This window comes from Pinus tabuliformis, chromosome 6 (genome assembly GCF_031772625.1).
Source record: "Pinus tabuliformis cultivar Carrire ecotype Pingquan chromosome 6, CPIR1, whole genome shotgun sequence".
Taxonomy (NCBI): domain Eukaryota; kingdom Viridiplantae; phylum Streptophyta; class Pinopsida; order Pinales; family Pinaceae; genus Pinus; species Pinus tabuliformis.
Genome location: NC_142292.1, coordinates 710,279,269 through 710,303,173, shown reverse-complemented (window position 1 = coordinate 710,303,173; position 23,905 = coordinate 710,279,269).

Sequence of the window (23,905 nt, the reverse complement as noted above, 5' to 3'; positions counted from 1 at the left end):
TCATTCATCTTTGGCATATCGAATTTCTCTTTGGTTGCTCGAGTTGCTTAACTGAGTCACTAGTTGTTTAACAAGAGTTTTTCAAGTGAAGAGCTCACCCTTTCTTCAGGGGACTTCGAGTGCCACCCTAGAGAGATTTATATTCTTTTCCTATAGGAGGATTTCATTGTGGTTTCCAGCAGTTGCATCCATCTCCAGGTGGTGTGTATTTCTGGAGGACACAGTGGAGGGAGGCCGAGTTTGTTTGTGGCATCTTGTGGAGGAGTTTTGGTCGGGCGAATTTCCAGAGAGGAGGCATAGGAGTTTTGGTTGGGAGAATTTCCAGAGAGGAGGCATAGGAGTTTCGCTGCCATTTTGGAGAGTTTCGGAGCTCGATGAGAGAGCTCCCATTCAGTTTGACTTTCGCACTTCCTGGGCCAGGGCAGAGGCAACATTTTGTGCTCACGTGGGAGGTGGAGACTCGACCATTGAGGTTGATCCTTGTAGGGAGATATAAGAAAAGCATTAGTAGAGGTGATTTCTAGTTTTCCAGAGTGTTTGAGGAGGATTTTGCTGGTGTATTGGCAGACAGTGTGCTTCAGCAGTTTTGGAGGGCATAGGGCCTTGGGGGTAGGTTTTGGAAGGTCAAAATCTAGCCAAAAAATTTATGGATTTTTTCTGGGTTTTGTGAGAAGAGTTTTTGGTTAAAATTTCAAAAATTTCTAGGTGATATTCGGGTATGAAATCCTCATTCTTATAACAGGGTGAATTGTTAGTAGTTGGGGAATTTGCACCATTTTATGGGTTTGACTTTGGCTTGGATATAGGCCAAACCCTTTCTGGGTTTTTCACAAGGATCTCGAATAGAAAGTTTTAGCGTTTTTTGAGCACCAGAGATGGGGTTTCTTGCAATTCTTTTCTAGTGAGCACTATAGTTTCTTGGGACAATGTAGAGCATTAGAGGAGCAATCATTTCCAGCTTCGAGATTATTGTTTTATCACTTGGGTCCTGTCAAGCTTTCCCTTTAGGCAAGCCCAGGTGCATTTCTACATATTATTGTACTTACTCCATTTCATTAATAAAATGGCTCAGTTGGTTATCGAGTTTTAATGAGCATTAGCTGATTGTTTTAATTTTCTATCTTACAAATCAAATCGATTTTGTTTTGCATATCACTGTTCATTTAAGTTTGGAACATTACAGTGGTATCAGAGCTATAATCTTGGCTCAGCCGGTGGGAAATATTAGAATCAAACAACATGGCAGTAACCTTGAATGAGATGATTAGGTTGCAAAAAATGACGGTTGATGTGGGGAGAAGTTGATTCATTCCACAATTGGGAATTTGGACATGATTGCAACTGATGTGGAGTCATTGAGAGCAAACTGGAGGGCATAACAATCACTGGGTCATGGCATTCAGGCGTCCCTCTCTTTTTGGGAATTCTGTGAACTAAGGGGCATGCACAAACCAATGGAGATTCAGTGGTATTTTGCAGGGATGATGAGGGGTATTAAGGAAGAAGATGAAAGAATAGTTGAAGGAGCCATGGTTGGCAAGGAGACAGTTGAGAATACATCCATTGTTGAGGTATCCACTGACGAGGTATTTGGGGTTGTGACCGAGCTCTTAGATGAAGCAACGCACCACATGTTGATGAGGTGCCAGAAGACAACTCCACCATTGTTGAGGAGCTGATAAGTACAAATTGCCTCTAGGTCCATGACAGAGTTGTCGGACGAATATCAGCTGTAGCTGACTCGTGAGCATGTCTTGTGTGTTGGGTTGTCTATGGAGGATAAGGTGGAGGCTCAAGTTGAGTCCATGGAGGAGGATGTGCAGCCATCCTTTGGGCTAGTGATTGATGAGGGGCAACAGAGAGGCCACGTGTCGAGTTTTCAACACAGTTCGCTTCAGAGGCACACTGATGGGATCTACAACGTTATTATCCCACCCTTACGCATTGGGTTGGGAGGTGGAGTTGTCTAGACATACCCGAGGGGGTGGCCAGGTTAGCAGGACTGAGCGACATGAGTTGAGTATGACATCGCATCATGTTGCAGGGTTTGTTCCTTCCACAGAGGTATTGAGTTGGTACCCAATGGACCACACTAGGCAGTTGGATACATCCATGGCCACAGTTCAACAGAGGCCGAGGATTACCAAAGGGACTCGAGGGCCAGGTTGTTTTTGGGATCCAGGTGGGATTTCCCATCACATCATAGAGTTGTTAGGTGATGGTAGTAGCTATGTGATGGATTTGACGCTTGTGCGCACACACATTTTCAGATCTCCATCAGAACCTCATTTAGCACTAGTGACAGGATGGTTTGACAGGCAAGAAAACAGATTTCATGAGTTGTCTTGGCATATTGACTATGCGTGGAGTCACATGGTGATTAGCTTACTTTGGCAGGACCTGGTAGGAGGAGGTGGCATCAACAAGCTATCAGACAGGGCATTGTATGGAGACAGTGCTCTCTTATTGGCATATGGGACGCTGGAGCTACTAAGGCTAGGCACAGTAGTATCACTCCCATTAGCTTGTGAGGAGTTAGGCCACTTAGGTCTATTTGGGCAGATGAGGAGATATAGCTCACATCATGGAGGGCTTACCAGCAGAGTAGTAGTAGAGATGGTGATCTTGAGAGGATGCGAGATGTTGCCTATGGACTCAGTGTTAGATCTTGATATCTAGGAATGTATAGGGATATGCAACGGTGCACAACAATATGCAGGGGAGCACAGAGGTGTGCAGTGGTGCATAGTGGTGTGCAAGGTTGCATCATGGTGTAGGAGTGGTTCACATATTAGTGCATTACCTCATAGAGTGACAGACACATTAATATAGGAGGGATACTAGTTGATCCAGGATGATGCAGTAACATGTAGCAGGGTCGGGCAGTGCACAAAGATGTGCAATTGGGTGCAGTTGTATGCTAGGAGACACGAGGATACATGGTTATATGCAGTAGTGTGCGGGGTTGCACTACGGTGACGAGGATGTCAAGCATGTCATTGGGGTGGGCATACCTAGGTTGGGAGAGTGGACTAGCCACAGGACAGGCCAGGAGCGTCCACACAGGTTCTTGATCTTACCCATCAGAACCCACTCATCTTCCACTTGTTGGCACCACATGCAGTTGAGGGGAGCCTTGTGTTCGATCCAGACCCACTGTGTGGATAACAGGACTTGGGATATTGGCATATTGACTGTGTGTGGAGTCACAAGGTGATTAACTTACTTTGGCAGGAGCTGGTAGGAGGAGGTGGCATCAACAGGCTATCAGACAAGGCATTGTATGGAGACAATACTCTCTTATTGACATATGGGACGCTGGAGCTACGGAGCAATGTTGCACGAAGCGGGAGCGAAGCGGAAGCGCGGAGCGCGGAAGCGTCATTTTCCAAAAATCTAGGAAGCGAAGCGTCCGCGGAAGCGTCTGCTATATATATATATTTTTTTATATTTTTTTGCATTTATACTCAAAACAAACATCCCAAATACCAAATTAATTGTAGAAGACATGAAAACATGCATATTTTTGCATAAATCAAGATAGATATGGCATCCATGATTCCATTGTAGTTACTAGTATGTACAACAATCATCTATATTCTAGCTATTACAAACATACATCAAATTTTTAAGCATATTATAAAACATAAAACATTTAAGCATATTATAAAACATAAAACATAGAGCATATTATGATTTATCTAGCAAGTGAGCAACTGTCAACATTTGTCATGTCCAAAATTCAAATAATAATGTTTACAAAATATGTCACTTGGTCACCGCCAAGCCAAAAAGGTTCAAAATTCAAATTCACAAGTCTACAAGTCTAATGAGTAATCTATGACAAAAAGAAGTAGATTGTGAATATATCTACTAATCTCTCCTCCTTCCACCACGAATAGAACGTGATGGCGGGCCTCCACGTGGTGGCAATGAAGAAGATGGTCCCTGTGTAAGTCGTGGCACTAGAACTGATGAAGAAGAACCCCCTGCTGTTGGTGTTGAACCATGGAACCTAGGAACCAAGGGACCAGATGGGGGTGGGGGGTGGTGGCATATCAACACGGTCATCATCATCCTAGAATCGCTCAAAAAATTCATGCAAAAAAAAAAAACACTAGTTAACAAAAAAATAAAAAACATGAATTAGAGAAATGCTTTATAAGGGAAAATTGGAAAATTCATACCACAATGGACATACCTGGATAAGAGCATCCTCTAATTGCTCTAGTCGCAACACTCCATCCTCCAAATTGGGCTCCTCTGGATTCTTGTCCCAAATCAACAAGTCTTTATTAGACTTTGCATCTTCACAGTAATGGGACAACAATCGCAAGTTGTAATGAACATAAACCAAGCTCTCTGCCCGGTCTAAATTCAACCTGTTCCTTTTAACACTGTGGATGAAAGAATAAGAGGTCCAACACCTCTCTGCAGAAGAAGTGTTTACCACCTGTGATAGCACCCGCAATGCCAAACTCTGTAGAAGTGGAGTACCCCCTCCATGCATGTTCCACCACTCAAGAGCAGAAAAATGCTCTCGATCTTGAATTGCATGCATGCTCCCAAATGGACCAGTGTTGAGCGTATAGTTGCTCACCTGTCTCCGTACCAATGCAGCCTCCTCATCATCAGGGATTAATCTACTCAATGCAGCCATATATTTTTCGTGAACCTCTCTATCTTGGTGTGGTTTTTTCCTGCTTCCCCCCCCAGGTGCTGGTGTTGAAAGCCATGATGGATGATAGTATTTAGGTGTCAAAACATATGCTAATGCATGCAATGGAATATTTAGCATTTCCCATCGGTTTTGCACCTCTACACGAATATAATTGTACAAGGTGGTATCTCTAGGCTCAACAATGTCTTTAATCTGCCCCAACATGCTATCCATTTGCTCATACACCTCCCCAATTACTGGTCGATCTGAATCTGCAAACTTGATCATGTAATAAATTGGTTTGGTGAATTGCAAAACATATTTAACCTGTGACCAAAAGTAACTGTCAAGAACAGTGTCCTTGACTACATTAGCACCATCTGTGTCAGTGTTAATTTCATCCCATGTTTCAGCACACACCAGATTAGTTAAAGCTTGTCTCACCCTCACTAGCCGCCTAAAGGTGAGGTAATAACTAGCAAATCTTGTCTTTGCAATTTTAAGCAATTGCAACTTGGAGTAAGTGCCATAGAAGTAGTTTACCCTTGTATGCCCTGTGATGAATTTAATGAGCTGCTTCCCTTTCCTGTAAACCTCAGCAATCCACCCACAATCTTTGTGTTTCACAATATCATGCATCAAAAGGTTCAATGTGTGAACCAGGCACCCAGACCAAAAGATGTGTGGATGAGTACGCTCAATAATTTTTCCTGCTGCCTTACAATTTGCTGCATTATCTGTGATCACTTGAACCACATTATTCGGACCAACATCTTTGATTGATTTCAATAGGAGATCTGCAATGTTTTGTGCAGTTGCACTGATGGAGGAGGAGTCATGACATGCAATAAATACTGCACCACTAGAAGAAACACCAAGAACATTTATCAAATGTTGGTTTCTAATATTTGTCCACCCATCTGATACAATGGATACCCCATAATCCACCCACTCATGTGTAAAACGTGTCAAAGCTCTTTGAACCTTAGCTTTTTCTCTTTCTAATAACACTGTTCTAGCTTTCTCATAGTTGGGGGCCTTGTATCCTTTTGGGGCTTCATTGATGGCCTTTACCATGTCATGCCAATAGGGAGAGCGAAGCACATTGAATGGTACACCGCAAGCACAAAGAAAACGGACTATCTTTCCATCCACATCATCCCTCCCAGCAACATTAAGGAAATCCCCTATTGTTCTTCTACCTCCAGAGGTTGCAGAAGTACCATGAGGAGATGGGCAACTACCAAATTTAGAGGTTGCACTTGATTCAGAATGAGTTTTTTGTTTCTTGTTTTTTTGTTGTGCAGCCATCTCTATTTGGATGTATTTTCTTCTTTCTTCAGTTGAAATGTTTGGGCAAATTTGTACCCCCACAGAACCCTTTTTTTCATCACTGTCCAGCACCCCACAAAGATGCCTCCTCAGACGGGTATATGAACCCGTATATGGTTTTCCTCCATGACAACCATGAGGGCACACAAATTTGTAAGATCCACCACCCTTTCCCCCATCAAGTTTGGTCACATAGTTCCACAAGGGTGTTGATGTACCTTTCCCATCTTGTGCTTCAGTGTCCCCTTCAAGTTCATCCCCTTCCTCTTCAAACCCTTCCTCCTCATCATACATTGGGTCACTACTATTAGGACCAAGTTCATCCCCTTCCTCTTCCCCTCTATTCCTCACCCTTGCCATCATTAAAACCAAGAGTGGAATGATACATAGAAGCCAAAAGAACACCATCTTGGAATATGGATATAGGTGGTGGACAACCTGTAAATAAAGGAGCAAGTAGAAACAATGGGAAAGAGTAGGAGAGGGAGGAGAAAAATACAATTTTTTTTTCAAAAAAACAAGGGAGTTTGGGGTTTGAACTTACCTCTTTAGCTCTTGTAGATGAAGTCCTCCAAGCTCTTGCTCCAAGCTCCTCCTCCTTCTCCTAGCTCCTCCTTCTTCACTCCTCCAAGCTCTCCTCTCTTCTCCTCTCCTTTCCTCTCTTCTCCTCTCCTCTCTTCTTTTCTCCAACTCTCATAAACTCAAAGTGAGAAAATGAGGAATGAATGGGAGCTTTATGCTTTTCATTCCTCACCTAAACTCACCCTAACCCACCCCCTCATTGCAAGTTAAGTTAACTTTTAAAAAAAATTAAAAAAAATTTAAGTTTAAAACCGAGCCCGCGCGGAAATTTCCGGAAGCGCTCCGAAGCGCTCGTGAAGCGTGCGCTTCCGGGCCCGAAGCGTGGCGCTTCCGGAGGCCCGAAGCGCCCTCCGAAGCGCGGATCGGGGGCAACGCAACCCAAAAACCAGGAATCGTTTTAAAAATTCGGAATCGCGCTTCATGAAAACTGGAATCGCGCTTCGGCTGGAGGTTCCGGAACGCTTCCGTACGGGACGCGATTCCGGCCTAGGATCCGGGGGGGGGGGCGCTTCCTGCAACTATGCTACGGAGGCTAGGCATAGTAGTATCACTCCCATTAGCTTGTGAGGAGTTAGGCCACTTAGGTCTATCTGGGCAGATGAGGAGATATAGCTCACATCATGGAGGGCTTACTAGCAGAGTGATAGAAGAGATGGTGATCCTGAGAGAATGCGAGATGTTGCCTATGGACTTAGTCTTGATATCCAAGGGTGTATAGGGGTATGCGGCAATGCACAACAATATGCGGGGGAGCACAGAGGTGTGCAGTGGTGCATAGTGGTGTGCAAGGTTGCATCATGGTGTAGGAGGAGCGGTTCACATATTAGTGCATTACCTCATAGAGTGACAGACACATTAATACAGGAGGGATACTAGTTGATCCAGGATGATGCAGTAGCATGTAGCAGGGTTGGGTAGTGCATAGAGATGTGCAATTGGGTGCAGTTGTATACCAGGAGACACGAGGATACATGGTTATATGTAGTAGTGTGCGGGGTTGCACTATGGTGACGAGGATGTCAGGCATGTCATTGGGGTGGACATACCCAGGTTGGGAGAGCAGACCAGCCATGGGACAGGACGGGAGTGTCCATACGGGTTCTTGATCTTACCCATCGGAACCCACACATCTTCCACTCGTTGGCACCACATGCAGTTGAGCGGAGCCTTGTGTGCGATCCAGATCCACAGTGTGGATAACAGGACTTGGGATATTTTCCCAAGACGACGCTATGAGATTCAGTGCCTCAGGGGCACAATAGGTATTCTCTAGTGGAGGAGCAGGGTCAGTGTGCGAGTTGATAGCCACAGGCTGGGAGATGAGGTGATCTTTTGCAGGGGTGGCATATTGTTCATCACTGAGCCTATACCTGGGGAGCTGGTCACGGGGGAGACATGTGCCACTCTTTCCACAGGGCATGTTAGGATCTTGCATGAGCAGGGGATACCATGTATGATTGAGGCAGTTTTCCAGTGGGTGTCTGGGCTTTAGACATTGTATTGGTACATTACCGAGAGGGTGGATGGTAGACTTAGTGGTGATGGTTGGCAGGAGCAGGATGGATCCACATACATTGAGTCGATTGCGAATTGGAAACCCATCTATTAGCTGCATTCACGGGGTATCTATAATGTTCATAGCTATATGTTATGAACAGGGGCCACTAAAATCAGGACATAATGTTATGAACAGGGGTTAAGCGATATCATTTGGGTATATGAATTGAGGTGACCGAGCTGAAGGCATAGTGTGATAAAGGATTGTTGAATAATCAACATAGAAATATTGTTAAAACCACCAAACATTTTAACTGTCCAGTAGCAACTAGTGACACAATTCATAGGAGCACATCGACAAAACATGCAGAGACGTTGATGACTAATTCATGCCATTGTTAGTATATGGAACCTGTTTACTTTCAAGACCACATTTGCTACTAATAACGAGTCTCGGGCTTCAACGCATTGATACATGCCCTCGATTCTTCCTCTTATATTAAAACAGGCGATTGCCAAGTCTGAAACTAGTTTGCCTTTGAAGTAAACAATTATTCCCTTCAATGAAATTTTCAATATTTTAAATTTTCAAATACCGTATTCACTGGGGTATGTGATATATTTTTGTAGTATGCTTTTGTTATTCTTTTACAATTAGTACATCTATTTCTAGTATGCTTTTGGTATTCTTCTTTCTATATTTATTGAATTGTTTGATTATAGCTTTAGTTGATTATAATAGCTTTAATAATACATGTGGTCTTTACTTAATTCTTACGACTGGGTTGAAGAGGGATTTGGTGATCCAATGTGTTTCAGTTTTTCAGTTTTTTCACTTAGTTTGACTAATAGGAGATGGAGGAACGAGCTTCAAGGAACTTAGAAAAATGCCCAAATGTTTCGTGGACAAGCAGCAAAATATAGTTAAAAAATTAAGTACAAGATTAAAAACAAAGATTCTAGATGTCATACATATAGTGTGCATGAGGCTACCAATCTTCAAAATAATGAACGAAATACCATTTTAATATTTTCCTTCATAAAAGTAAACCTCGATTCATAGGAAACTTCTTTGATAACCAAAGATGGCCCTCTATTAAACATTCCACATGTTGTAATGAGTTGTCACACGACAAGAAAATAGTTGTACGGGATCGATAAATTGTATTGAGTTGTAGTTTATTGTAACTTATTTTTAGGATAAGGCATAAAATAAATGAAATAATAAGTAAAATTTAAATGGATTTTACAATATCTTGTGTCCTAAGAATGCATAAAACTGTCAACAAATCAAAAGTATGGATAATGTAACAAATCAAAAGTATGGATAATGTAAAATATGACATGTTTGGTGTCTTTAGGAATTCCTACTTGATACATAGTATTAGTACCTATATTTGATTTTGAGTTGTTTGTTCGTTGTTTTCTTCTTTGGACTTTTTCATCTTTTTTTTTTTTCATAAAACTGTCAACAAATCAAAAGTTTGGAGAATGTAAAATATGACATGTTTGGTGTCTTTAGGAATTCCTCCTTGATACCATAGTACCTATATTTGATTTTGAGTTGTTTGTTTGTTGTTTTCTTCTTTGGACTTTTTTTCACTCTGATCCACGTTAATTTGTGATTCTATGGTGTTGAGAAATCAGAATAAAGGTTAAACCTTGATCATGCAGAGAATGACACTGCTAGACAGAATTTTAGAATTGGGTTATTATTGAATTTTAGAAGTGAGACAAATCATTTTTCAAAACCTTCATGATATGCGTTCTTTCCTCCTTTTGGATTTTAATAGTGTATCAGTGCAGCGGGGACTCCAAATCACAATGACACTTTATTGGTATTTGCATGCCTTTTCAATATAAAATGCTTTGAAAGGTATACCTTTTGCGTTTTCCTTCTTGTGTAGGTTGTAAGGAGATTTGTTTCCATAATTGGACATTCATTGATTACTAGTCTTTCTATAACATTCTTGACCAAACCGCCAAAGGTTTGGCTAGAGGAGCCCCCCATTCTTTTTTTCCCACTTAGTCTTTGTTGATCAAGCAGTACTATTGCACATTAGGAGCCCTCCATTCTGCTTTTCCCACTTAGTCTTTGTTGATCAAGCAGTACTATTGCACATTGTCTATCTCATCACCATTAAATAAGATTTTAGTTAAGGGCGTTTAATATCCCAGGCTTTGAGATGCAACAATATGTTCTAGCATTTCTACACAATATGTAGAATTACAGATCTGATGTTCCACTGCATGCATTCAGTCCCACAAGCCTTTAGTCAAATAATAAATAAAATCAATTAAATATACTCTTTAACAACCATAGTGTATCTATTCCCACAAGCCTTCAGTCAAATAACAAATAAAATCAATTAAATATACTCTTTAACAGCCATAGTGTATCTATTAAACAAATAAGCAATTGCATACAACATGAAGCCTCTAGTCATATAATAAATAAAATCAATTAAATATACTCTTTAACAACCATAGTGTATCTATTCCCACAAGCCTTCAGTCAAATAACAAATAAAATCAATTAAATATACTCTTTAACAGCCATAGTGTATCTATTAAACAAATAAGCAATTGCATACAACATCACACAAGCCTTCTGTCTAATCCCAAATAAAATCCACTAAATATACTCTTTAACAGACAGTGTGTATCTATTAAAAAAATAAACAATTGCATACAACATCCCGTATATGCGTTATGAGCTTTTGGTTGCATTGAATGCAACTTTCATGCCTGCAAGATCCATATGAGGAGCTATTGTCATTTTGGAAATGACTATTAGTGGATCGAGAAGTACCAACCAGCCAATCAATATTATAATACCTAGCTGATCATTGTCTTTTTTACAAGCCATTCGATTGGACATCAATTCTATTGGAAATGATGTGTTTAAATGAACTTTATTGGCTACCATCTATGCATAAAGCATGAACAATTTTACGGGGTTGCACACCCATATCTGTTTGCATGGGTTTCCTATTACACATGCGTAGTCGGTTTCACCAATTCATCAAGGAAATGATACAAGGGTCCAACTCAGTTGTCTATACATGCAAACATTAAGCGACATCATAGATCCTACTAGCTTGAACAATTCATAGGCCATAGTCATGATATTAAAGACCATATGATTCAAATTCAATATATTCGAATCTTCTAACCAGTCATATCTTATTCTCGTTGTAAGTCTCATTGTCTCATTGCAAGTCTCTGAACCTACAATGGAAATCCACGGAAAGGATCATTATATTGAAAAGTATTTAGGATTACGAGTAAAAACATCATTTTCTAAGCATTGCACTTTAAGCCGAGGTCCAAGAAAATGACCGGAGCTTGAGTGGTACCCCACCACTCAAGCATCTTGCAAAATGGCCACGGCTTCCCAAGCCAAACCTAACATGTCCTCTAATACATTCTGAACTATTGATGGGTCTCATCATGAGAAAATATCCTTATCCTTATATCATGTGCAGGTAGAAAATACAATCAGTTTGTCACTTTTGTTCTCTTAAAAAGCGTTGGAAAACAAATCCACATCAAAACTTTTTACAACCCATCGATGAGAGATTAAGTCCATTAACAGTGGTGCATATTAACAAACTTTTCTGTTATGATATTTCGAGGATACCATCCTTTTAACTCAAGGATGTTGCTACCATCCTTTTAACTCAAGGATGTTGCCCCGCATTTATGAATGGCATCTCTAGTAACTCAAGGATGTTGCCCAGCATTTATGAATGGCATAAAAGGATGTTGCCTCACATTTATGAATGGCATCTCTAGTAACTCAAGGATGTTGCCCAGCATTTATGAATGGCATAAAAGGATGTTGCCTCACATTTATGAATGGCATCTCTAGTAACTCAAGGATGTTGCCCAGCATTTATGAATGGCATCTCTAGTAAACCTGTCGGCATCTCTATTCTAGTAACTCAGGGATGTTGCCTAGCATTTGTGAATGGCATCTCTAGTAAACCTGTTGGCATCTCTAGTAACTCAAGGATGTTGCCCAGCATTTATGAATGGCATCTCTAGTAAACCTGTTGGTACAGAGTGGTGTAATTAACATAGGGGATTCAAATGGCCTTATCTACCAAGGCCACAAATTCGCCTGAAAATTTATTTTTCACTGGAATCTGGCGATTTTTTTTTTCAAAAAATCTGATCTTTAAATTGTTTTTTGAAAATACAATCAGTTTGTCACTTTTGTTCTCTTAAAAAGCGTTGGAAAACAAATCCACATCAAAACTTTTTACAACCCATCGATGAGAGATTAAGTCCATTAACAGTGGTGCATATTAACAAACTTTTCTTTTATGATATTTCGAGGATACCATCCTTTTAACTCAAGGATGTTGCTACCATCCTTTTAACTCAAGGATGTTGCCCCGCATTTATGAATGGCATCTCTAGTAACTCAAGGATGTTGCCCAGCATTTATGAATGGCATAAAAGGATGTTGCCTCACATTTATGAATGGCATCTCTAGTAACTCAAGGATGTTGCCCAGCATTTATGAATGGCATAAAAGGATGTTGCCTCACATTTATGAATGGCATCTCTAGTAACTCAAGGATGTTGCCCAGCATTTATGAATGGCATCTCTAGTAAACCTGTCGGCATCTCTATTCTAGTAACTCAGGGATGTTGCCTAGCATTTATGAATGGCATCTCTAGTAAACCTGTTGGCATCTCTAGTAACTCAAGGATGTTGCCCAGCATTTATGAATGGCATCTCTAGTAAACCTGTTGGTACAGAGTGGTGTAATTAACATAGGGGATTCAAATGGCCTTATCTACCAAGGCCACAAATTCGCCTGAAAATTTATTTTTCACTGGAATCTGGCGATTTTTTTTTTCAAAAAATCTGATCTTTAAATTGTTTTTTGAATGGCATCTCTAGTAAACCTGTTGGCATCTCTTTAAATTGTTTTTTTATTGCTGAAATGGATTCAGCACTATCAAAAACCCCAGGGCAGCCAAAATCTTGAAGTTTGACAGTGGTAACCCAGATTTCTCAAAATTTCTGCTAGATTTTGACAAACATCATGCTGGAATTTCCGCTATTTTCTTGGTGAATTTGTGGCCTCTCTAAACTACTCTAATTCAAATTGGGCACTTGGTAACATGGAACTAGCCAAATGCCTAGCGATTGGTGAAAACCAATTGAGATTAACCGTTTGCTATTCTAGTTACCATTGATGTATAGGGCATGGATAATTTTATTGGAAGTAAAATCTCTATCTATACGGGTTCCCTAATATAAATGAATATAGTTGAGTTTATAACTCTGAACATTTAAGTAGCATCATCTATCAGAACATTTAAGTAGCTAGCATCATCTATCGTCCTGGCCTAATTGTGGGCCTTAGTCAACTTATTAGAAACCAGAAAATGGTATGGGTGACTAACTCAAATGTTTATAACTCTGAACATTTAAATGAATATAATTGATTTTATAACTCTAGAGTCTGAACAACTCTGAACATTTAAGTAGCATCATCTATCGTCCTGGCCTAATTGTGGGCCTTAATCAACATATTAGAAACCAGAATTAGAAACCAGAAAATGATACGGGGACTCACTCAATTGTTTATAACTCTGAAAATTTAAATGAATATAGTTGATTTTATAGATCTGAACATTTAAGTAGCATCATCTATCGTCCTGGCCTAATTGTGGGCCTTAATCAACATATTAGAAACCAGAAAATGATACGGGGACTCACTCAATTGTTTATAACTCTCAACATTTAAATGAATATAGTTGATTTTATAGATATGAACATTTAAGTAGCTAACATCATCTATCGTCCACACCTAATTGTGGGCCTTAATCAACATATTAGAAACCAAAGGATTCAAATTTGATATATGTGAACCTTCTAACAAATCATACTTTAATCTCATTAGGCCTCTAAACAAACATTGTAAATCCATAGTAGTGCCATTGCATAGAATTTAATCTCATTAGGCCTCTAAACAAACATTGTAAATCCATAGTAGTGCCATTGCATAGAATTTTTTTATAGATTACAAACATAAACTTCATTTGCTAAGAATTGTGCTTAAAGGCCAGATCCAAGAACACAGTTAGAGCTAACCTTTATGAGTCAAACAACTTGCAAAAAGCCCATGGCTATTTTTTATTAGTTAGTTTCGCCAAATCAAGCTAACCTTTATGAGTCAAACAACTTGCAAAAAGCCCATGGCTAACCTTTATTAGTTAGTTTCGCCAAATCATCAAGAAAATGATAGAAAATGATACGAGGGTCCAACTCAATTGTCTATACATGTAAATATTAAGCAACGTCATAGATACTCATACTCCTAGCTTGAACAATTCATAGGCCATAGGCATGATATTAAAGACCATATGATTCCAATTCAATATATTTGAATCTTCTAACAAGTCATATCTTATTCTCATTGTCAGTCTCATTGTCTCAGTAAGTCTTTGAACCTACGATGGAAATCCACGGAAAGGATCATTACATTGAAAATTATTTAGGATTACGCTTAAAAACTTCATTTTCTAAGCATTACACTTTAAGCGGAGTTCCAAGAAAACAACCAGAGCTTGAGTGGTATCCTATCGCTCAAGCATCTTGCAAAAGGTCACGGGTTCCCCATCCACATGTCCTCTAATACATTCTGAACCGGAGCTTGAGTGGTACCCTACTGCTCAAGCATCTTGCAAAATGGTCACGGGTTCCCAAGCCACATGTCCTCTAATACGTTCTGAACTATTGACGGGTCTCATCATGAGAAAATATCCTTATATCATGTGCAGTTAGAAAATTCAATCAGTTTTTCACTATTGTTCTCTTTAAAAACATTGTTGAAAACAAATCAACATCAAAACTTTTTACAACACATCGATGAGATTAAGTCCATTAAGAGTGGTGCATATTAACAAACTATTCTTTTTCTCTTTTGTGATATTTTTAGGCTACTCTTCTTTTAATTAAAAGAAGCTACCCCACATTTATGAATGACATCTCTAGTAAACTTGTTGACACAAAGTAGTGTAATTTGTGAAGAAGCTACCCCACATTTATGAATGAAATCTCTAGTAAACTTGTTGACACAAAGTAGTCTAATTTGTGATATAGAAGCTACCCCACATTTATGAATGACTTATGAATGACATCTCTAGTAAACTTGTTGACACAAAGTAGTGTAATTTGTGATATAGAAGCTACCCCACATTTATGAATGACATCTCTAGTAAACTTATTGACACAAAGTAGTCTAATTTGTGATATAGAATGTTAACACAAAGTAGTCTAATTTGTGATATAGAAGCTACCCCACATTCATTCATCTCTTTATGAATGACATCTCTAGTAAACTTGTTGACACAAAGTAGTGTAATTAACTTAGGAGGATTCAAATTGGCCACTTGCTAGCATGGAACTAGTCTAATTTGTGATATAGAATGTTGACACAAAGTAGTCTAATTTGTGATATAGAAGCTACCCCACATTCATTCATCTCTTTATGAATGACATCTCTAGTAAACTTGTTGACAAAAAGTAGTGTAATTAACTTAGGAGGATTCAAATTGGCCACTTGCTAGCATGGAACTAACCAAATTCCTAACAAAATTGGTGAAAATAGATTGAAGTTAATTAAAAGAAGCTACCCCACATTTATGAATGACATCTCTAGTAAACTTGTTGACTCAAAGTAGTAACCTGTTGACACAATGTAGTGTAATTAACTTAGGAGGATTCAAATTGGAATGACATCTCTAGTAAACTTGTTGACACAAAGTAGTGTAATTAACTTAGGAGGATTGAAATTGGCCACTTGCTAGCATGGAACTAACCAAATTCCTAGCAAAATTGGTGAAAATAAATTGAAGTTAATCCCTTGGGCTTCTAAGTTACCATTGGGCATAAAATCTCTGCCTACACAAGTTCCCTAATATAAATGAGTATAATTGGGTTTCATCAAATCGTTGAGGAAATGATATGGGTGACTAACTCAATTGTTTATAACTCTGAACATTTAAGTAGCATCATCTATAGTCCTGGCTTAATTGTGGGCCTTAATCAACATATTAGAAACCAAAGGATTCAAATTTGATATATGTGAACCTTCTAACAAATCATACTTTAAAATTATATCAAATTTGATTTAAATCCATCAAATCATTGAGGACCCTAATTGTGGGCCTTAATCAACATATTAGAAACCAAAGGATTCAAATTTGATATATGTGAACCTCTAGCAAATCATATTTTAAAATTACATCAAATTTGATTTAAATCCATAGTAATGCCATTGCATTGAATTTTTAGCTTCATTGGCTAAGCATTGTGCTTAAAGGCTAGATCCAAGAACACAATTAGAGCTAACCTTTATTAGTTAAACAACTTGAAAAATGCCCATGGCTTCCGAAGATACACTTAAAAATATAATAAGTTTTCCATTTCTATACTCTTTAATTATATCAAATTTGATTTAAATCCATAGTAATGCCATTGCATTGAATTTTTAGCTTCATTGGCTAACCATTATGCTTTATTAGTCAAACAACTTGCAAAATACCCATGGCTTCCGAAGATGGCTTCCGAAGATACAGTGAAAAATACAATAAGTTTTCCATTTCTATACTCTTTAATTATATCAAATTTGATTTAAATCCATAGTAATGCCATTGCATTGAATTTTTAGCTTCATTAGCTAAACATTGTGCTTAAAGGCCAGATCCAAGAACACAATTAGAGCTAACCTTTATTAGTCAAACAACTTGCAAAATGCAATGCCCATGGCTTCCGAAGATACATTTAAAAATACAATAAGTTTTCCATTTCTATACTCTTTAGAGGCGATTGGATGTAGCTCTCTTGTAATGACCGACTTACAATTACAAACATAATGTGAATATTAGCATACATATGGGGCATCCATATGATAGTTACATATGCATGAACTGGAAAATGCCTAAGTTAGGGTAATGAATTATCGAAATAAATTTCTATCTCACCGGGATATAATGAATATATCAAATTAGGTACTTGATATATATACCACCCTTATATACATATATATGTATGATAATCATTAATAAAATGAAAATATAAAATATATACATTTATTTAATTTACAAATAATTTGCTTAAAATAAATAAAATAGTTTAATTAAATTCTAAATAAAATAATTTAATTAAATTATAATCTACTTATCAAATATTACCAAATCAGGTAAGGTTCAAGTCGATAGAAGAGCATGATGAGCTCCACGTAAGAGGGGACAAAGACATAGACATTGAGACGGGAAAGGGAAAAAGGTCGGTGGTTATGAGAAATATAAGGAGAAGGGGTACAACTTAGAAGGGGATCTTTGGCCTTTGGAGTGTAGTGTAGGGAGAAGGAATTTACAATAGAGAGCCATAGATAGAGAGAAGCTTTGATTGTTCTTGAAGCTTTTGAGCACGTGGGTTAGGATATTTCGAATTTTGGAGTATTTTGGAGTTGAGTACTGAGATTGTACCCAGTTTGGTAGGGAGGTTTTGGTCTTTTAGTAACAGGAGAAAATTGAGTGCTACAACAACGTAGGATTGACTTCAAATTCGGAAGCCAAGTATGTATTTGTGTATTAAATTTGACAAATTCTGATTTAAAACACTACTGTCTAAATTATAGGCATTGTTATTATCAAATTTTGTTAATTAGGGGTTTGTTTTGCTATGGGTATTACATTTCTTAGAAAGCCTATTTTTAACTTGCATCCAACCATGCAAGATACAAGATTTCCAACCTCTTTGGAAGCTATAATTGCTATTCATTTTCTCATTATTTTGTCTAAGCTTTGCAAAATGGGATTATTATGTGAAAATGCAATTTAAATCTAGCATTTGAATGCCCAAAGCTCCATGTTCCTTAAAAGAGGATGAAATTTCATGGGATTATTATGTGAAAATGCAATTTAAATCTAGCATTTGAATGCCCAAAGCTCCATGTTCCTTAAAAGAGGATGAAATTTCATGGGATTATTATGTGAAAATGCAATTTAAATCTAGCATTTGAATGCCCAAAGCTCCATGTTCCTTAAAAGAGGATGAAATTTCATGACCATTGCTTGATCTTTAAACAGGTAATGGGAATTATATACCTAAATTCTACTAGTATGATATCTCTTTAAATTACCATTTTACCATTATGATATCTCTTTAAATTACCATTTTTTTTCTAAGTCATCATTTTTTTTGAGTTTTGGAATTTACAATAGAGAGCCAATGAAATTTCATGACCATTGCTTGATCTTTAAACGGGTAATGGGAATTATATACCTAAATTCTACCATTATGATATCTCTTTAAATTACCATTTTTTCTAAGTCATCAATTTTTTTGAGTTTTGGAATTTATAATAGAGAGCCACAGATAGAGAGAAGCCGCCTTGATTGTTCTTGAAGCTTTTGGGCACGCGGGTTAGAATACTTCAAATTTTGAAGTATTTTGGAGTTGTGTACCGAGATTGTGCCCAGTTTGGTAGGGAGGTTTTGGTCTTCTGGTAACGGGAGAAAATTGAGTGCTACAACAACGCGGATCGACTTCAACTCAGAAACCAGGTATGTATCTGTGTATTAAATTTGACAAATTCTGCTTTCAAACACTATTATCTGAATTTTGGGCTTCGTTATTGTCAAATTCTTAACTTGCATCCAACCATGCAAGATACAAGATTACCAACCTCTTTGGAAGCTATAATTGCTATCCATTTTTTCATTATTTTGTCAAGTTTTGCAAACTGGGATTATTATGTGAAAATGCAATTTAAATGTAGCCTTTGAATGCCCAAAGCTCCATGTTCTTTAAAAGAGGATGAAATTTCATGACCATTGCGATCTTTAAACGGGTAATGGGAATTATATACCTAAATTCTACTATTATGATATCTCTTTAAATTACCATTTTACCACTTTAAATTACCATTTTTTCTTTTAAGTATCAATTTTTTTGAGCTTTGGAATTTACAATAGAGAGCCACAGATAGAGAGAAGCCTTGACTGTTCTTGAAGCTTTTGGGCACGCGGGTTAGGATACTTCAAATTTTGAAGTATTTTGGAGTTGGGTACCAAGATTGTGCCCAGTTTGGTAGGGAGGTTTTGGTCTTTTGGTAAGGGAGCAAATTGAGTGCTACAACAGCGCGAGATCGACTTCAAACTCAGAAGCCAGGTATGTATCTGTGTATTAAATTTGACAAATTCTGCTTTAAAACACTACTGTCTGAATTCTGGGCTTTTTTATTGTCAAATTCTATTAATTAAGGGTTTGTTTTGGTATGGGTATTACAGCTCTTAGAAAGTCTATTTTTAACTTGCATCCAACCATGAAAGATACACAATTTCTAACCTCTTTGGAAGCTATAATTGCTATCCATTTTCGCATTATTTTGTCCAAAGTTTTGCAAACTGGGATTATTATGTGAAAATGCAATTTAAATCTAGCATTTGAATGCCCAAAGCTCCATGTTCCTTAAAAGAGGATGAAATTTCATGACCATTGCTACAGCTCTTAGAAAGTCTATTTTTAACTTGCATCCCACCATGAAAGATACACAATTTCCAACCTCTTTGGAAGCTATAATTGCTATCCATTTTCTCATTATTTTGTCCAAAGTTTTGCAAACTGGGATTATTATGTGAAAATGCAATTTAAATCTAGCATTAGAAAGTCTATTTTTAACTTGCATCCAACCATGAAAGATACACAATTTCCAACCTCTTTGGAAGCTATAATTGCTATCCATTTTCTCATTATTTTGTCCAAAGTTTTGCAAACTGGGATTATTATGTGAAAATGCAATTTAAATCTAGCATTTGAATGCCCAAAGCTCCATGTTCCTTAAAAGAGGATGAAATTTCATGACCATTGCTTGATCTTTAAACGGGTAATGGGAATTATACCTAAATTCTACTACTATGATATCTCTTTAAATTACCATTTTACCATTATGATATCTCTTTAAATTACCATTTTTTTTTCTAAGTCATCAATTTTTTTGAGTTTTTTTTAGGGTCCTAGGTTTTTGCCAGTATTTTCCAATAACTTTTTTCATATCATACTTTAATCTCATTAGGCCTCTAAACCAACATTGTAAATACATAGTAATGCCATCGCATGGAAACTTTTTATGGATTACAAACATAAGATTTATTTGCTAAGCATTGTGCTTAAAGGCCAGATCCAAGAACACAATTAGAGCTAACCCATGGCTTCCCAAGGTACACTTAAAAAAACAATAAGTTTGCCACTGCTATACTCTTTTAAAGTTGTTGGATGTAACGCTCTTAGAAAGTCTATTTTTAACTTGCAAATCCAACCATTACAATTAGAGCTAACCCATGGCTTCCCAAGGTACACTTTAAAAAACAATAAGTTTGCCACTGCTATACTCTTTTAAAGTTGTTGGATGTAACGTTCTTAGAAAGTCTATTTTAACTTGCAAATCCAACCAGTACTTTAATCTCATTAGGCCTCTAAACCAACATTGTAAATACATAGTAATGCCATCGCATGGAAACTTTTTATGGATTACAAACATAAGATTTATTTGCTAAGCATTGTGCTTAAAGGCCAGATCCAAGAACACAATTAGAGCTAACCCATGGCTTCCCAAGGTACACTTAAAAAAACAATAAGTTTGCCACTGCTATACTCTTTTAAAGTTGTTGGATGTAACGCTCTTAGAAAGTCTATTTTTAACTTGCAAATCCAACCATTACAATTAGAGCTAACCCATGGCTTCCCAAGGTACACTTTAAAAAACAATAAGTTTGCCACTGCTATACTCTTTTAAAGTTGTTGGATGTAACGTTCTTAGAAAGTCTATTTTAACTTGCAAATCCAACCAGTCAAGATACAAGATTTCCAACCTCTTTGGAAGCTATAGCTGCTATCCATTTTCTCATTAATTTGCCTTAAGATTTCCAACCTCTTTGGAAGCTATAGCTGCTATCCATTTTCTCATTAATTTGCCCAAGATTTCCAACCTCTTTGGAAGCTATAGCTGCTATCCATTTTCTCATTAATTTAGTTTTGAAAACTGGGATTATTATGTGAAAATGCAAATTTAAATCTAGCAATTGAATGCCAAAAGCTCCATGTTCCTTAAAGAGGATGAAATTTCATGACCATTTCTTGATCTTTAAAGGGGTAATGGGAGTTATATACCTAAATGCTACTATTTTGATATCTCTTTAAAGTTTAAATTACCATTTTTTTAAAAAGTTTTTTAGGTTACCATTTTTTTTGAATTTTTTAGGTCCTAGGTTTTTTCCATTGTTTTCCAATATTTTCTTTGATACTTCCACGAAACATTTATTTCTAGAGGCTTTGCAATATCCTCCCCTAAAAAATATTTGCAACTTTACTTCTACCCTTATCTCCCTTTGGAAACTACATATGCTAAACTTATATTTTTTTTTGCATAGTTTGCTTTGTCACCTCTACGTCGTTAGCCTTTTCAAAGATCATCAGAAGAAGTAAAATAGAGATCATAAAAGAAAATCAAGTATATTTTATGATAATTAGGAACATATGTATTTCAGCTTATTGAGTTTGGCATTATGAACCTCTTACCATTTTTTTTATCCCTTGAATCTTGGCCTTAGTTTGCTAAAAGAGTATTTGCTTGGCAAATTATATTCCTTAAATTCACTTTTTTGCAATAGATGGTGCACCTTTTCCACAGAGGAAAGAGATTTGTATGCACCATCCCTGAAACATAGACAAAAGAGATTTGTATGCACCATCGCTATTTTGCAATAGATGGTGCACCTTTTCCACAGACAAAAGAGATTTGTATGCACCTTCCTTGAAACACAGACAAAAGAGATTTGTATGCACCATCCTTGAAACATAGAATGCCATCTACTAAAACTTGAAGTACACAACTAATTAAGTGATCCGAAATAAACATAGCATAAGACTCAATTCTAAGAAAATTAATTAGTATATGAGAAAGATCAAAATGCTAGCCACACACTTGGCCACCTATTCACCCATCAAATTGTGGAACCTCACAAGCCGCAAGAAAGACAAAAAAAAGACAAGGGAGCGTTGTTGTTTGGGAAGCTGAAGTGTTAGGCATGTCCGACCCCCTCACTTCCAATAGGAAATGTTCCAATTTATCTAGAAAATGCCAGTAACAGGGGTTGAAGTTTCTAAGTTTACTTAGCTTAGAAACCCTCCATGCACTTTATCTGATTTATTCCTACCTACTTATCTTTTTTAACAAGTTAATTACAATGTAAATACTGAAAATAAACATCAATGCATGCTCAACATATTACAGATCAACAACTAAAAGAAACAAGAACAAACACACCACATGACACCATTATTTTTGGACCAATGTCCCCAGAAAAACCCAATGTGGGAAAACCGGTGTAGCCATCTGAGGGTTTTCTTATTAAGCAATATCAGAGTACTATCTGGGTGCCGAAACTGGCCTACCCATCAGAGAATTTCCTTTGTAGCTATACCTCACAGTTTGAGAGAAATCTCCTCGCTGAAACCCCAGAAAACCCTTCTGGCAGTTCCTTAGCACAAAATTGCTCTGCAACCCCAGCGTTTGCCCAATCTGGACTGCGTCAGCCTCTCCTAGCCCAGCGCTGGCCCTGCGTCAGCTCTGGGAGCCTCTGCGTCAGCCATGTTGGCCCCTCTGGTGCTCTGCGCAACACTTGGCTGCCTCTGCGTGGCCCTGCGTGAGCCCTTGCTGGCTCTGCGTCACCCTCCTTGGCTGCTGCACTGCTCTCCCGGCACAATCTCTGCCTTCTCTGTTCCTCTGTACTCCATGCCCCTGAGCTGCTCTCCCAATCACTGATTCTATCTCTCTTAGCAAACCCACTCTGGAGAATAGAATGACTGATCATCTGGTGTCCTCTCCAAGTGACCCTCAAGCCTCTTCTTATACTTTTCCTATTGACATCTCAACGGCCGAGATTAAATCTCTAATCAACGGCTAAGATTAGATCTGGCTTGATCCATGTCTTTTGGACCACTCTAACACAGATTCATATTAATACACATTAATATTTTATTTTCCCTAAGTTTAGACTTAGGGACTCCATTAAAAATATTAATTATTTTAATATATCCTGATCTGTTTAGAATTTGCCCAAACCCTTTCTGCGTATTGGAGATCTCATGTGCCCCAACCTCTCCACCAAATTTCATGGCTAGAGCACATCCGATGCTAGCCCAAATCAACACTCCCTCTTAGCGAGGACTGTTCTCTAGCAGTACTCCTCACTGAGTACTACTCTGATCATCCGGCATCGGTACCTGTGCTGATGCTAGGCCTTCCTACCCAACATCCTCTGCACTGCTATCTCCTATACTGCTTCCCATGGTTCTGCCACTGCCACTGCTGCATCTGTACGACAACTCCTTCTGCATCCGTGTTGCTGTTGGTCCTTTCTCCCAGCACTGCATCCTCACTGCACCTCCTCTCATCATGCTGCATCGCGCTGCCCACTGCTGCACTGCAACTCAGTTATTGAGAAGTAAGTAACTAATCTCCCAACTGACCTCCCTGTTGAGCTAGAGACACCCACTGATGCTGAAGCTCCCTTTGCCGCTGACAAGTGCTCCCTCTCTCTGACCTCTACGCTGCTGCAACAACTCCTTGCATCTAGCATCGTTGCACACCTCTCTGTGCCTTCCTGCACTGGTGCAACACTCCTGTGCCTCTTGCACTGCTGCAGCCTGCTAGCTCTGCACTGTCTTGGGACTCCTGCACTGTAGCTCTCTCTGCTTCTTCATCTGCATCTGTCTCTACCCACTCAGCCAGTCCTGCT